At 36.4% G+C, this 13,298-nt stretch overlaps 1 protein-coding gene across 6 annotated transcripts in view; it reads right to left on the bottom strand.

Annotated features, from left to right (window-relative positions):
- LOC105230932 (protein roadkill) overlaps window positions 1-13,298 on the bottom strand; it is a 173,701-nt gene that overhangs the window by 111,524 nt on the left and 48,879 nt on the right. The gene's annotated exons all lie outside the window — the stretch shown is intronic.

Genomic DNA, 13,298 nt, shown 5'->3' with positions numbered 1-13,298 from the left:
TTGTTGCTAAGCCATGTGGCTGTAAAACGCACGAGCAGCATGGGATCAATCGATTTCATGGTGTTCAAAAGTAGATAGAGAGGACGCAGGACAAGCAGCGCAACAAAAAATCAATTGAGAAAGTGATCGGAAGGGCAGGTGGGAAGATAGTACAGCAGCGAACCGGCTGATAGGTCTGAAAGCCAGCGGGACAGGCGGGTTGGTGCAAATGTGCAAGCTGGGTGGTGTTGTAATAATGGAGCCTACAATGCCAACAACAACAGCCAAGGAAACAAGCGCGCACACCGAAACGAAAAAGAAGGGGAAAAAAACTTTTCAAGGACAACGAAAATAAATCTACGACTATATGCTACACAACGTAACATACATACTATATATATTTTTAGGACCCTGCCACTCACATTACCACCAAGCGCTTCCACCAGCATGTCCTGCCAAAGCCGCCAAGCGGCCAATGAAAGCATCTGAAATCGTGCGCATGTAGGCATCCAAAGCAACAATAACATAAATGACACAGAGGCAGACAAACACAACGACATACATACATGCATACAGACAACGCGGCTTGTGATGTGATAAAGTACGAGCACGAGCAAGCGAAAGGCAAAGGCAAGAGGTGCAGGGTGGGACATGGTTGCCAACATGCCGACAATGGCATTTTCAAGGATACCCATTTATAACACGAACGCAAACGCATAGAGGCACATACACACACAAACATTTACACTAATACTATTTATTTTATGCCTGTGTAACATATATATATATATACACATATCTGTATGTGTATACTTATATCTCTATATAAAAGTGGGTATGTGGCAATAAAACCAACAGGCATCAGGAAAGGTTGAAGGTACATTGCTGGCTGTTGCCTGTGGATTGAGTGACTGAATACAAGGTTCTTTGCTGCGTTGGTCAATGAACGCTAAGGGACAGAAGCGCTTAGGCAGACTACACACATACATATATGTATGTATTTAACTATGTTTGGAAGCGAAGTGTTGGTGCAAATCAGTACGAGCAGTTGAGCCTAAAACGAAATGAATGTAGCGGCAGAAGGCAAGGCGATGGAATGGGTGTAGAGCTAAACTTGGAGGCACGTTTCAAAGCTAGTTAGTTGTTGTAGTAGTACAGATTCCGAAATGGGTGAAAAATCATGCTGTGGTACTGTCAAAGCAACACAGGCCATCTTACAACTACAGAGGTAAGAATTTTCGGCCGATTTGAGATTTGGTTTGCATAAAAGATGTTGCATGTTGTGTAACTAACCGGTATACCTTTATCACCCAAACTCACACGAAAATTTCAAAAATCAAGTAAGAGCGTTTGGTAATCAATTTTAACGGTTCTCGGAATTGCAATTACGATATGTATCTTTTGGAAACCATTTTTAACTAAATCCCTACATATGTATAGCATCGGATCAAAATTGACCCGAACTGGTCAGTGAAAGTCGTGAAGTTATCAGAAACTTCCCCCATTTGAGTCTTTCATCCACCTCCGTTAGTGGCGATATCATCGAAAAAGTTAAAGAATCAGTGATAAAAAATTGTCATGTTGCCATCAGTGAGATAGCAGAGGATGTCATATTTCTTATGGTTCCTTTCTAAAAAAAACTTGTTGGTCTAAACGGAGTTAGATCACCGAAATAACAGTCCTTTGCCGGCTGTTGCGGGAATTGTATGGTTCCTTTCATCACATATTGGTTAAAGTTTTGGGTATGAAGCGTGTTATTGCTAAACTCTTACCATCAGACCTGAAGATTTTGCTAAAATTACATTAATGAAACACATTACTATTGACGAGACGGGAGTTTATGTGTATGGCGGCGAAACTGTCCAACAACGTAATTAATGGCGCTCCAAAAATAAGTTCATACCGAAAAATTCGGCATACCAGGCGAGGCTTACAACAAGTATACGAAAAATTCGTTGAAGCCTTGGCATGCTGCACTGGCTCAGAAGTATACTTTCAAGGCGAAAAGTCTCTTCTATATAAAACCTTGAGACTTATAACGAGAAGAAGAAGAGAAGAGTGAAAGCGAAGCTCTGTTTAGGATTCCCTAGAATACCTCCTTCGTTCAGTGATCATTGAATAAAAGAATATAGGAGATCAGTCAAGTTTCTAAAAAAAACATAAGCGAATCCCCCTAAAAATAAAAGCACAGATATTACACGCACAAATATTTAACAGCAAAGCATAAACTTGTACTTGTACTTGACGTACAGACGTGTGTGTGTGAAGCGGAAAAAAATTGAAGTTGAATGAATTACCAAGTGAGGGACGGACAATGAACGTGCGAACCCAACGAATGGAGTGCGGCGAACATTGAACGGCCAAATAGCGAAGTACGAATGCTAACGCGAATGTGATTGCGAATATTTTACGACTACCTTGTGCAAAATGAGTTGAGTTGAGTTAAACGATGCGAGCGCACAAAACAGCTACTGCCGATGAGGCACAACCACAAAGGTACACAACGAATGACACCGGCTTTAATGATTTTGAAATGAAATGACGGACGAGCTGATGGTCGCACCGATGGTCAACTGGAGTAGCAAAGCAAAGGACAAAAGTTGAAGCAAAAAGCAGCCGAAGCGTCCGAAGTGACGGCAGGCCGCATAATAAAGTGAATTATTGAAGGCGATCATGGAAATTAATGTTATCAATGAAATTCGCGGCGTAGAGCGAAGGAGAGCCGCAAGTAAGCTATAATACTACTATACAGTTATCAATTTAGTAGACAATCGGAGCTATTGCGTACTGAGCACACATACAACTATGCGTTAATATAATTACAAAATAATATATGGACTGGAAAGCTATAAACTGTTCGAGGGCTAAGATAAGGATAAAGAAGCAAGCAAAATAATAACAAGTTCGAAAATAATTTAAAATTAGTTTGTTATAAAGCCAGAGTATGCCACAAGTGGTTAACTGGTTATTTGTCTTTCTCTATTTCTCGAGACAGTTATAGACAAAATTATCGGTCAACACGGTTCAAGTCTTTTTCTCGTTTTCTTCGAGTTACTATGAGATATTTAAGCTCGATAAGAGTAGAGTACGACCGCCTGCGGCAACAGCGAACAGCAGCTTTTTACGTATCGATTCAAGCAGGATTCGATCCTGGTAATAACAGCTCTTCTGCTTCTTTATTGACGTAGACATCGCTTACGCGGTTATAGCCAAGTTTAGAACAGAACGAAAGTCATTCTTCCTTTTGGCTGTTTGGCGTCAATTGGAGATTCCAAGTGTAGCCACGTCCTTCTCCACCTGGTCTTTCCCAAGAAGTGAAGGTCTTGCTCTGCCTATGCTTCCCCCGACGGGTATTGTGTCGAATACTTTCAGATCTGCAGTGTTTTCATCAATTCGGACGACATGACCTCGCCAGCGGAGCTACTGTCTCTTAATTCGCTGAACTTTTTCAATGGCGTTGTATATCTCGTACAACTCATTGTTCCATCGAGCGCCATATTCGCCGTTGCCAACGCAGAACCTTTCTCTTGAAAACTCGAAACTCATCAAATGTTGTCAACGTCTATGCCTCTGCAGCATACTCGTATAGCAGGATTATCTGTGACTTCGACTTGACTGTTAACAGTGACTGTTTGTTTGATGACAGGAGATATTTCGTCTTGACCTCGTTCACTATCAGACCAATTTGCTTCGCTTCCTTATCCAGTCTAGAGAAAGCAGAACTAAAGCGCTGATGTCAAGGAATAATGTTCAAATCTTAACTAATTTGCATTATATATAACTACCGAAATCGAAAACTTCATCGAAACTAAATTTCACATTACTCTATATCAAAAAATATCAAAAAAAAAACAATTTTTATAAAATCATAATTCCAAAGAAATACTTAGATCAAGGATTCATACGAAATTGTATGACCCCATGCTCCACATAAATATTTCTAAGTCAGACCATATAAAAACACAAATTTATAATTACGCACACAAGTGTTTGAATTGTTTTCATATGCGTGGGTCTAATAAAAACGCACACAGTCATACAAATCTACATTTGTACAAACATAACAGTTTATTTTTGCATGGAACACGCCAACAAACTTGTTCCAATTTCTTTTTCGAACGCAACACATTGACATTGACACTAATTTCCACCTAAATTACAACTCATTAAACGCATTCATTCATCTGTACATTTATACACTGATACATTGCGGCATTGCGGCATTCAGACATTCAATCAATTTTTTGTATGTTATTCTTTTACTTATTAATATTATTACTTATTTGTTGTTGGACGCTTACTTGTTGCGCACAGTGTTGACCGACATATGGACGCAATTATTCAACGCTTTGAACATAAAATATCATAAAGAGCCGTTAGTGCTGGGGCCAAGTAATTAATTCGAAGATGTACTGCACTTTTAGGAGGCGTCTAAGATATATTTCACGAATCCCGTTATTTCGGGATCCCGAAACGACGATATTTTTCGGGATTGGGGGAAAATTGATGCATTAGTTTGGAGTTTTAGGAAATTATATAAGGTTATACTCTCATCAAGATTGATACAAAATTTGCACTCCGACACATACCAGTTTATCAGCAATATTGGTCTCTAGCATTAAACACTACGCTCAAACCCGAAATTTAAAAAAAAAAAACCTTAAACTCACTTTAAATCTCCACTTTTTTGTGTCTATGGAGATCCAACTCATTAACGCAATAAAAATTTGGTCACAGTATTAAACGATGTATTGCAACCAAAATATCTGCAGAATCGCATATTGCATTGTCCCAGGAGCAAACCCGACTTGACTGATATGACTACAGTCCACATGTCAAACAAGGTCTTCGTAATCGGAATGATGTCAAATTTCAATCGGGTAGCACCTGTCTGTCAGCAACAAAAATCGAAGAGTCTCGCACCATTTTCTTTACTTCACTTCTGAAGTGTCACCTTACTTATGAAATGCATCTTTAATAATCTTGTGATCAAAATTGAAAACTGCCTCTGTGATTACGTATTTAGATATAATAAGGAAGGAAATTTTAGCGTATATGAGAAAAAGTATATTACAAAGCATCAATAAAATTGGGGTTCCAATAACAAGAAATGGCCAAAATGGTTCAATGGCTCATTTTGATGTGAGAAATAAAGAACATGGCAGACCACCAAAAAAGTTTGTAGAGGTCGAACTGCAAGCAATATTGGATGAAGATTACACCTTGAGTCAAATGCAAATGGCAGCCGTGCTAAATGTTCCACAACAAAGAATTTCAGACCGTTTAAAAGCTATTGGAAAGATCCAAAAGTGTGGAAAATGGGTGGCACATGAATTGAATGAAAGGCAAATATGAAACTTTGCTTCAAAGACACGAAAGAAAATCAGTTTTGACTCGAACTGTCACCGGCGATGAAAAATGGATTTAATTGAAGAAGCCTAAACGGAGAAAATCATGGGTTAATCCGGAAAAACCATCAACATCGACTGCAAAACCAGACAATGCTATGTGTTTGGTGGGATCAGCAGGGTGTGGTATACTATAAGCTTCTAAAACCTGGTGAAACTCTTAACACTAAACGCTACAGATCGAAGAGTAACTAGTCTAAGCCAGAAGACACGGCACACGACAATGCCCCTGCACACAAAGCAAAATCGGTTCGGGATACAAACAAAGCACTAGGTTGATAGTTCTTGGCCTCTTCTGATTACCATTTGTTTTCACGATTCCTGCGCAGAAGCCGAAATTTGGGTGTCTGATTGGTTTTTTTTTTCAAAAGGAGAATAAATCGTGAATCGAAAAAAATGTTGTACTACTATGGGCTTCATACCAATATTTACAAAATACTCCAGGTATGATTATATATTATATTTCAGAAAAAAGGAGTGCAATCAGCCATTCATAATTCCCTTGATCCCGAAGCTGATCTCAGAAGGTCTCTTGAAAATTTTGGTTTAATGGCAATTTCTATAACTCGAAATCTGTCTAACTCGTAGTTTCTGTAACTCTAAGTTTTTTTTATGAATTATGGTGATTTGATCTAGAAAAATTAAACTGTATTTAAAAACGATAAAATTTTTTTTTACTCATTTTATAAAAGAAACTTAAGGCAAATAAAAACTCTACTTTAATATAAAAAATTTTAACAATTAATTTAATATATCTATCTTAATTATATAAGAATTCTAAGCTCAAATCTTATTTTTTCATTAAAAACGAATTCTAACTCGACAGTCATTATTACAAACTTATCGGTATATTTTTGTTTAACTTATTTGTCAAACACTTGTGCTTAAAAGCCTTGAACTCGTGAACCTTCAAACAAACGAAAAGTGTTTCGAGGTTCTAGGCATGAATAGGCAGAATGAAACAAACGAAAAAAGGTAATAAATAGAATGGCGTTCAGTATTACATACTTCGTGAGCACACACACACATACACACATATATGTACATACATAATGGAAGCAGAAACTTTAACGCGCCTACTCATGCAGACCTCGGAACGTGCGTTCATCTCAAGCCTGTTTCTATGCAAACAAACTAGCAACAACAACAACAATAGCAGAAGCACACAAAATATAGTAAAAAATGGCAAAAACAAGCAGAGCTAGAAAATTTTAGATAATAATGTCGCATACACATCACTGCGCATCAACTCAACTGCCATTGGCCTGTAGATACACACACATGCATACATATCTACATGTATGTACACATGTATGTGTGTGTGCAAGTTAGCGCCGCGTCGACCATTTTTTGATGTTTTAACGCTTGATTGTATTTCCGTTCACCTCCAAAGGCTACTTTGTATTGTTTGACAATTTTAGGCAGATTTTTGTTGTAGCTGTTATTGCTGTTGTTGTCTTCGCAATTTTCATTTTTTTGAATTTGTCACGTTTTTTTTATGTTTGTATGTGTATTGCCTTCATTATTTCTGCGCTTGCTTGTTCGTATGTGTGTGTATGTATGCAAAAATTTCATTTGCTCGCCAAAAACAAGAAAAAACGGAAAAAATGCAGAGAATTGAAATTAAATCAAAAATTCGTTAGTTTAGTTCATGAGCGTGACCCAGTTGCGTGTGGCGCTAAACAACAAAAAAGCAACAACAATATATAGCGACTACAATTGCTAAAGCTATAACTATACAACAACAACGACATGCTGTACAAAAATGCCTAATGGCGGGCTTTTAGTGGGTGCTGCGGGAGGAGAGGCAGAGCTAAGAATGTCAAGCGTGTTGTATATTTATTGCCAGATATCTGCAATAATTTATCACATTACCGAAAATCATTGTTCATTATTAGAAATGATATACCTATGAACATATGTATACGGTATGAAATACCGGCATCTAGTGGTCTAGGATATGTATTGACAGCTTTCATTGATTTTGTCGCCATACCACATTTTAAGGGGTTATATCCACTTGTAATTTTCAAAAAATCGATTTTTTTTTTTTAATTTTTTGAATGTACATATATTCAAGAATATTCTCTGAAAATTTCAAATCGATCCGACAATTAGTGTCGGAGATATGAGCGTATTACTAAGAACGTTTCCGAGCGTTCGAAAGTAGGCGGAGCACGTAAATCGTAAATCGTTCCCGAAACTTTAAACGCGTTTATCTCAAAACCGTGTTTTCAGAGTCGGTGAGCAAAATTTCTCCGAAACCGCTAAACCGATCGGTTTGAAATTTTCACACGACTTACTCAGATATATTTTTCAGGTAATGATCGAAGGAATAAGAATTTGGACAATAATTTCGATTTTTTAAGCCACTTTGAAGTGAAAAATTTTCATGAAAAACTGAATTTTTTTTTTTGAACCGTCGCCATTTTGTCAAAAATCAAAATTTTGACTAGACCTTCGATCATTACCTGTATTTATTTATCACAAAACTAAATATTTTTGGTTTTTGGTTTTCAGATAATTTGGACCAGAGATATCTTGCTCACCGCCAAGCACCTTTTTTTGGACGTCTCTCCGCAGATCATCTACAGGATCTAGGAAATCCAATATTTTTTTAAATAAACCGCTGATTTGTAAAGTACATTAAATTCTGTTTAAGTACATTTTTTTCATTAATGTATAAAATAAAATGCCTCTTTGGAAAAAATTCACAAAAAAACGCGTTTTTTCTGCCTCGCAAGTGGATATAACCCCTTAATTAATACAACATTGTCCGCGAAAAGATCTTGGTGTACACCCTTACAAGATCAAATTGACGCAAGAACTGAAGCCGCTTGACCATCAGAATCGCCGTATGTTCGTAAATTGGGCTGAGCAACAACTTGAAAATGATCCGGATTTTCATCGAAAAATCATCTTCAGCGATCATACTCATTTCTAGCTGAATGGCTTCGTCAATAAGCAAAATATGCGTGTAATCCACACGTACTTCATGAGTCACCATCCTGAAACCGGCGCGGTTTTTGAGCCGGCAATGATAACCGAATACTTTTGGTCCGAATACTTTGTTGAACGGTGCCACAAGCCATACAGCGAATGTAACAATCGATTCATTGAAAACCAAGTTTGGTGAACGTGTTATCTTACGAAAGGGTTCAGTCAATTGGCCGTCGTGGTCGTGCAATTTGACGCTGTTAGACTATTTCGTCAAGTCTATGGTCTATGACAACAAGCCAGGGATGATTGATGAACTTCGTTCGAATATAGAACGTAAAGGTTCCAATCCTCCGTTAAGTTAAGAAAGCTACCGTAAGTAATAAGCAAAATCAAAACAATATAAAAATTTATGAAAATAATATTTAAAAATTGTAAAATAAAGAAATATCTACTCCTTTCCTTCATAAAACTAAAAAATCAATTGCTCTTTAGCCACTACAGCAAAAATAAAAACTACAACTGCGAAATATTCTGCCATACAATGCCACCAATTTCACCTTTCCAAAATTGCACATAACCTACAAAATATAAACAAACTGCAGCGAATCTTGTAGTGGACCAAAAGAAGAGTGAAAAAACCAAAAACAGCAAAGGCAAAGCACAAACAGAGCCCTACTTTTACTCGACTTAATATTTATGCCAGCACTTTTCATTTGTGCGGCTCTTCTGCGCGCTCTCACCTACACGCTCTAACCAAATTTTCTGGACGAGTTTGACCTAATTTGCGTGAAAATGTTAGACACTCTGCACAGTTTTAGCTTCGATAATGGTCACATTTGTGTATATGTATTGGCATTGTTGTTTGTGTATTGATATATTATTAGTGAAATTTGACAACAGCAACGGTGTGGATTACGAAAAGAGAGAGCAAGAGGGACTATAAATTTTCAGCGAAGGATTGACGAGCGAGACCTTAATTTATAATCATTTTTGCGCGCTTTTTTTATTTAGCTGCATATTTTAATTAACATACGCCAATAAACATGCATGCATACATATAAACATACACACACATATATGTACATACATATAATCATACAAATACACATACATAGGTGTGTGTGAACACATTTTGCACATCGGCCCAGTACTGTAAATGAAGCTGAGCTGCTGCAAATACTTCTTGACCTACTTCTCGTAACCATCATTTTCAATACAGCAGCTGGCCGATATACACACGAACGCCGTAAGCAAGCGGCATATGGTAATTTACGAGTATGTGTAAGTGTTTTTGTGCACTCATTGAAAGTCACCATTGCCGAATTTGAATTGCCGAAAATATGCGTAAGAGAAGAAGCTGCTCTGCGTGTGTCCCTTGCTCAATACCCCCTAAGCAATGACAAACCAACAATCATATGTATTATTATTAGAGCGGGTCGATTTTTGCTATAAAATTGCATATGCGGGAAAATTTTACGGATCGTTCTGAACAACTTCGCCTTAGAGAATATGGACCAAAATCGGTTTCGAACCATCGATTTTATAGGTCAAATTTAATTTTCCGGGATCATAAAAATTTGTTTTGTCGGTTTTTGAGGTATCCGAATTAAATTAAATATCTATAAAGTATATCTCACAAACAACCGATCATTCAGTTTTTCCATATACATTTTTAAAGTTGATCTCGCATTAGAAAATTATTTTTCAATTTGTGAAATATCAACTGAAAACTCGAAGCGAAAAAATTCATATTTATGGGAGATAACATACATCTTCGAATTTCTTTATTTTCCCTGTCATTATTGGCAAATTTGTTCAGAATAATCCGTAGAACATTTCCCGCATATGCGATTTTTCCGTTTTTTTGGCTCCCTGTAAAAAAAACCGCTCTAATGTATATTTATATACAATCATTTGCCCAAAATGCGCTCGTCAAATGTCGTATATATAATGCGATTATATTAAGCAAGTATAAATATGTACCTATGTATGTATATTCGATATGAGCCCATAAAGGCTTACGAAAGAATTACTAAGAAATCGTATGTGAACATGCGGTATTTCTTAGATCTCCCAGAATCTAACAACTTTTTGCCTGTGCTGTCTGATTTATACTTTTTCGATGTCTACTTTTACATCCACAAAATCCCTGATACTGACTGCCACTTCTCTCAGCCATGTTAGAACTATAGTAGTTTAACAAATCAATCAGTATGGCCTATAGTGGAGGTCCTCATCTCGCAGTGAATACCGTGGAAATTGACTATTCGTTATGCCGAGGGTACAAAAATATCTATATTAAACAATAAGGCCGAAGAAAGAGTCCAGTATCAAAAGCTCTTCAAAATCCTCGATTTTAAGTTTCTAGATTACTCTAGAAGGAAGTTAAAAGATCTTTTCAAGTTTCTATCGCAAAATATTTTAGAATAATTTCTCAGTATGCGTAAAAAACATTCATGGGCTTTAAAAGCTTTATTACAAAAGCTACTAAGAAGGTGTCCTAAGCATTTCCATATAACTGAAAGATGGAAATAGAGAGCTTAGAGGTTGCAAGACGCTAACGAAGCGACGGTTTCTTCAAGAGTTAAACTATTTTTTTAAAGGTGAAGAAAATCTTGGCAAAAATTGTATACCGAAAGCTTTTCAATAACGTTAAAAGCTTTGACTCGGGTCTAACTCCACTCTAAGTGACTTTGAGAGACCTGGTGAAGGAAACTCGCAATCGACAACAGTTGTTTCTAATGACACGAAATATGCAACAAAAACAGAACATGAAAACAGTGCAAAAACAAAAAAGCAAACGCCATAAAAGCCGAAGAGCGAAAACGCATCGTATAACAAAAGAAATTTGAAGTTCAAATCGCTTAATGCTTAAAACAACAAACAAACATAACTGAGAATATATGTACATATGTATGTACATAAATATGCTAAGTATTTACAACTCCTAGCAGAAGAAGACAACGAAGCAAGACGTGAAAAATACTGAAAAAAAATAAATCAACAGCAAGAACATTGACTGCAACTGCATACAACAAGAACAACAACAAGAAAAGTGTAAACAACAAGTGCGGCATTGTACGCAGAAATGCATAAAACGGCGGAATAACAACAACAACAATGCAGTGGAATGACACCAAGCGCTAGAATTGCAAATACAAAAAAAGTCGAGCGTGAGAAGCGTCGAAAATAGTGCGAATAACACAAGCTTGCGGAGGAAGCACTACTACAACTACTACTTTGTTATAACAACAAGAAGAACAGCAAACAACAACTAACTGGAATGCAAATTTCTCGACGCAAAATTTCGACGATGCGTGAAGCATTGAATGGCAGCGCTATGAAAATACATAAGTATGTGTGTGTGTGTTGAGAAACAATAAAAACAATTGTAAAGTGTACAATGCGTTTATAAATAGTTGCCGTCAAAAGAGTCAAGAGAGCGCGAAAAGGTGAAGCAAAATGAAAATAAATAAATTTGTTTCAAAAATTTAAACATTATGATAAAAAATAAAATCGAAATATCTAAAAAAAAAATAAATAAATATACAATAATTAAAAAAAAATATAAAAAAAATATAAAAAAAATAAAAAAAATTAAAAAAAAATTAAAAAAAAACTAAAAAAAAAATATTAATAGAAATATTTTTTTTTATTAAAAAAAAAAATAAAAAATAAGAATATTAATTAGATAAAAAAATGTTCTACGGATCATTCTGAATGTCGATTTTTTAAACTTCGTCTTAAGAATCGTTGGCTCAAAATCGGTTTCAGACCCATAGTCTCTTAGACAAAGTTGTTCAGAATGATACAGATGTAGAACATTTCTCGCAACTGCGATTCTGAAGAAAAGAAATTTTAAATTAAGTATATGTTTGTATACTTATTAAAAATTGAATGAAACTATTTTTTTAAATTTAAAACCAATTAGAAATCAATAATATGTAGAAAAAGCAAAAAATTAAATTATTAAAACAAAAAAAATTAATAGAATAAAAATATATGTATGTACATATATATGCAAAGATATTTATATGTGTGAAAAACCGTATAAAAATATATACAAACATACCTACATTTGCGAATAAAGGCAACCGATTTGTTTGTGTATGCTTTTTTTTAGAGAACACACGTACACACCCACACACACACAAATGCAAACAAGTGCATAAACTCGGTTGAACGCATGGAGTACCGCGAGCAATTAGCGCAATTGACCCACATCCATGACGATGAGCGAGCACAGCAGCAGCAGCACCAGCACCAGCACCAGTATAAGTCAGTTGTTGGCAACAAGAGCAACACCAACTACAACAACATGCATTTGCAACAAGCGTCGCCAGCAACAGCAGCAGTATAAAAATTGGATGTCACGACGCGCTCGCATTGAAGGTAAATAGCAACAACAACAACCGATTTTTCGTAACATTGCGAACAACAAAAAATAATGAAATAATAAAAACAAAAACAAGCGAGCGCATCGTCAGCATTAAAATGGTGTCAATAGCAGCAGCGACAGTGACAGCGCGCGATACCTAGAAGCTTACATTGAAATTGTAGGCAACACAGCTGCTGTTGCTGCCGCCGCTGCATCATCGCGAAACAAAATAATGAAACAAAGCAAAACAGAAAAAGCAAGCAATGAAAAAAAAAATTTTTTCGAGTCTAAAATGCATTGAGATTTGCTGGACTGAAAGTTGTCGTTGCAAGCAGCAGCAGCAACTGCTGTTTTTGTTGTAGTTGTTGTTGCTGATGATGGAGCTGCTGACCATCGGCAACACTTGTAGAGGCAGCAGCCGCAATGAAACCAAGAACTCGCAGTGACATAAAAATGATTTATGGAGTTGAGCAGTGTTGCCACATCGGTTTAATTTAATTGAAATATTTCTATAAAAAATTGTAATTTATAGTTTTTTTTTTTGAATTCGAACAACACGGAGCGCTTACAGTGACTTTGTAATGATGTATGAA

This window comes from Bactrocera dorsalis, chromosome 2 (genome assembly GCF_023373825.1).
Source record: "Bactrocera dorsalis isolate Fly_Bdor chromosome 2, ASM2337382v1, whole genome shotgun sequence".
Taxonomy (NCBI): Eukaryota; Metazoa; Arthropoda; class Insecta; order Diptera; family Tephritidae; genus Bactrocera; species Bactrocera dorsalis.
Note: the sequence above shows the minus strand (reverse complement) of the source record. Positions and strands in the feature narration are given on the sequence as shown.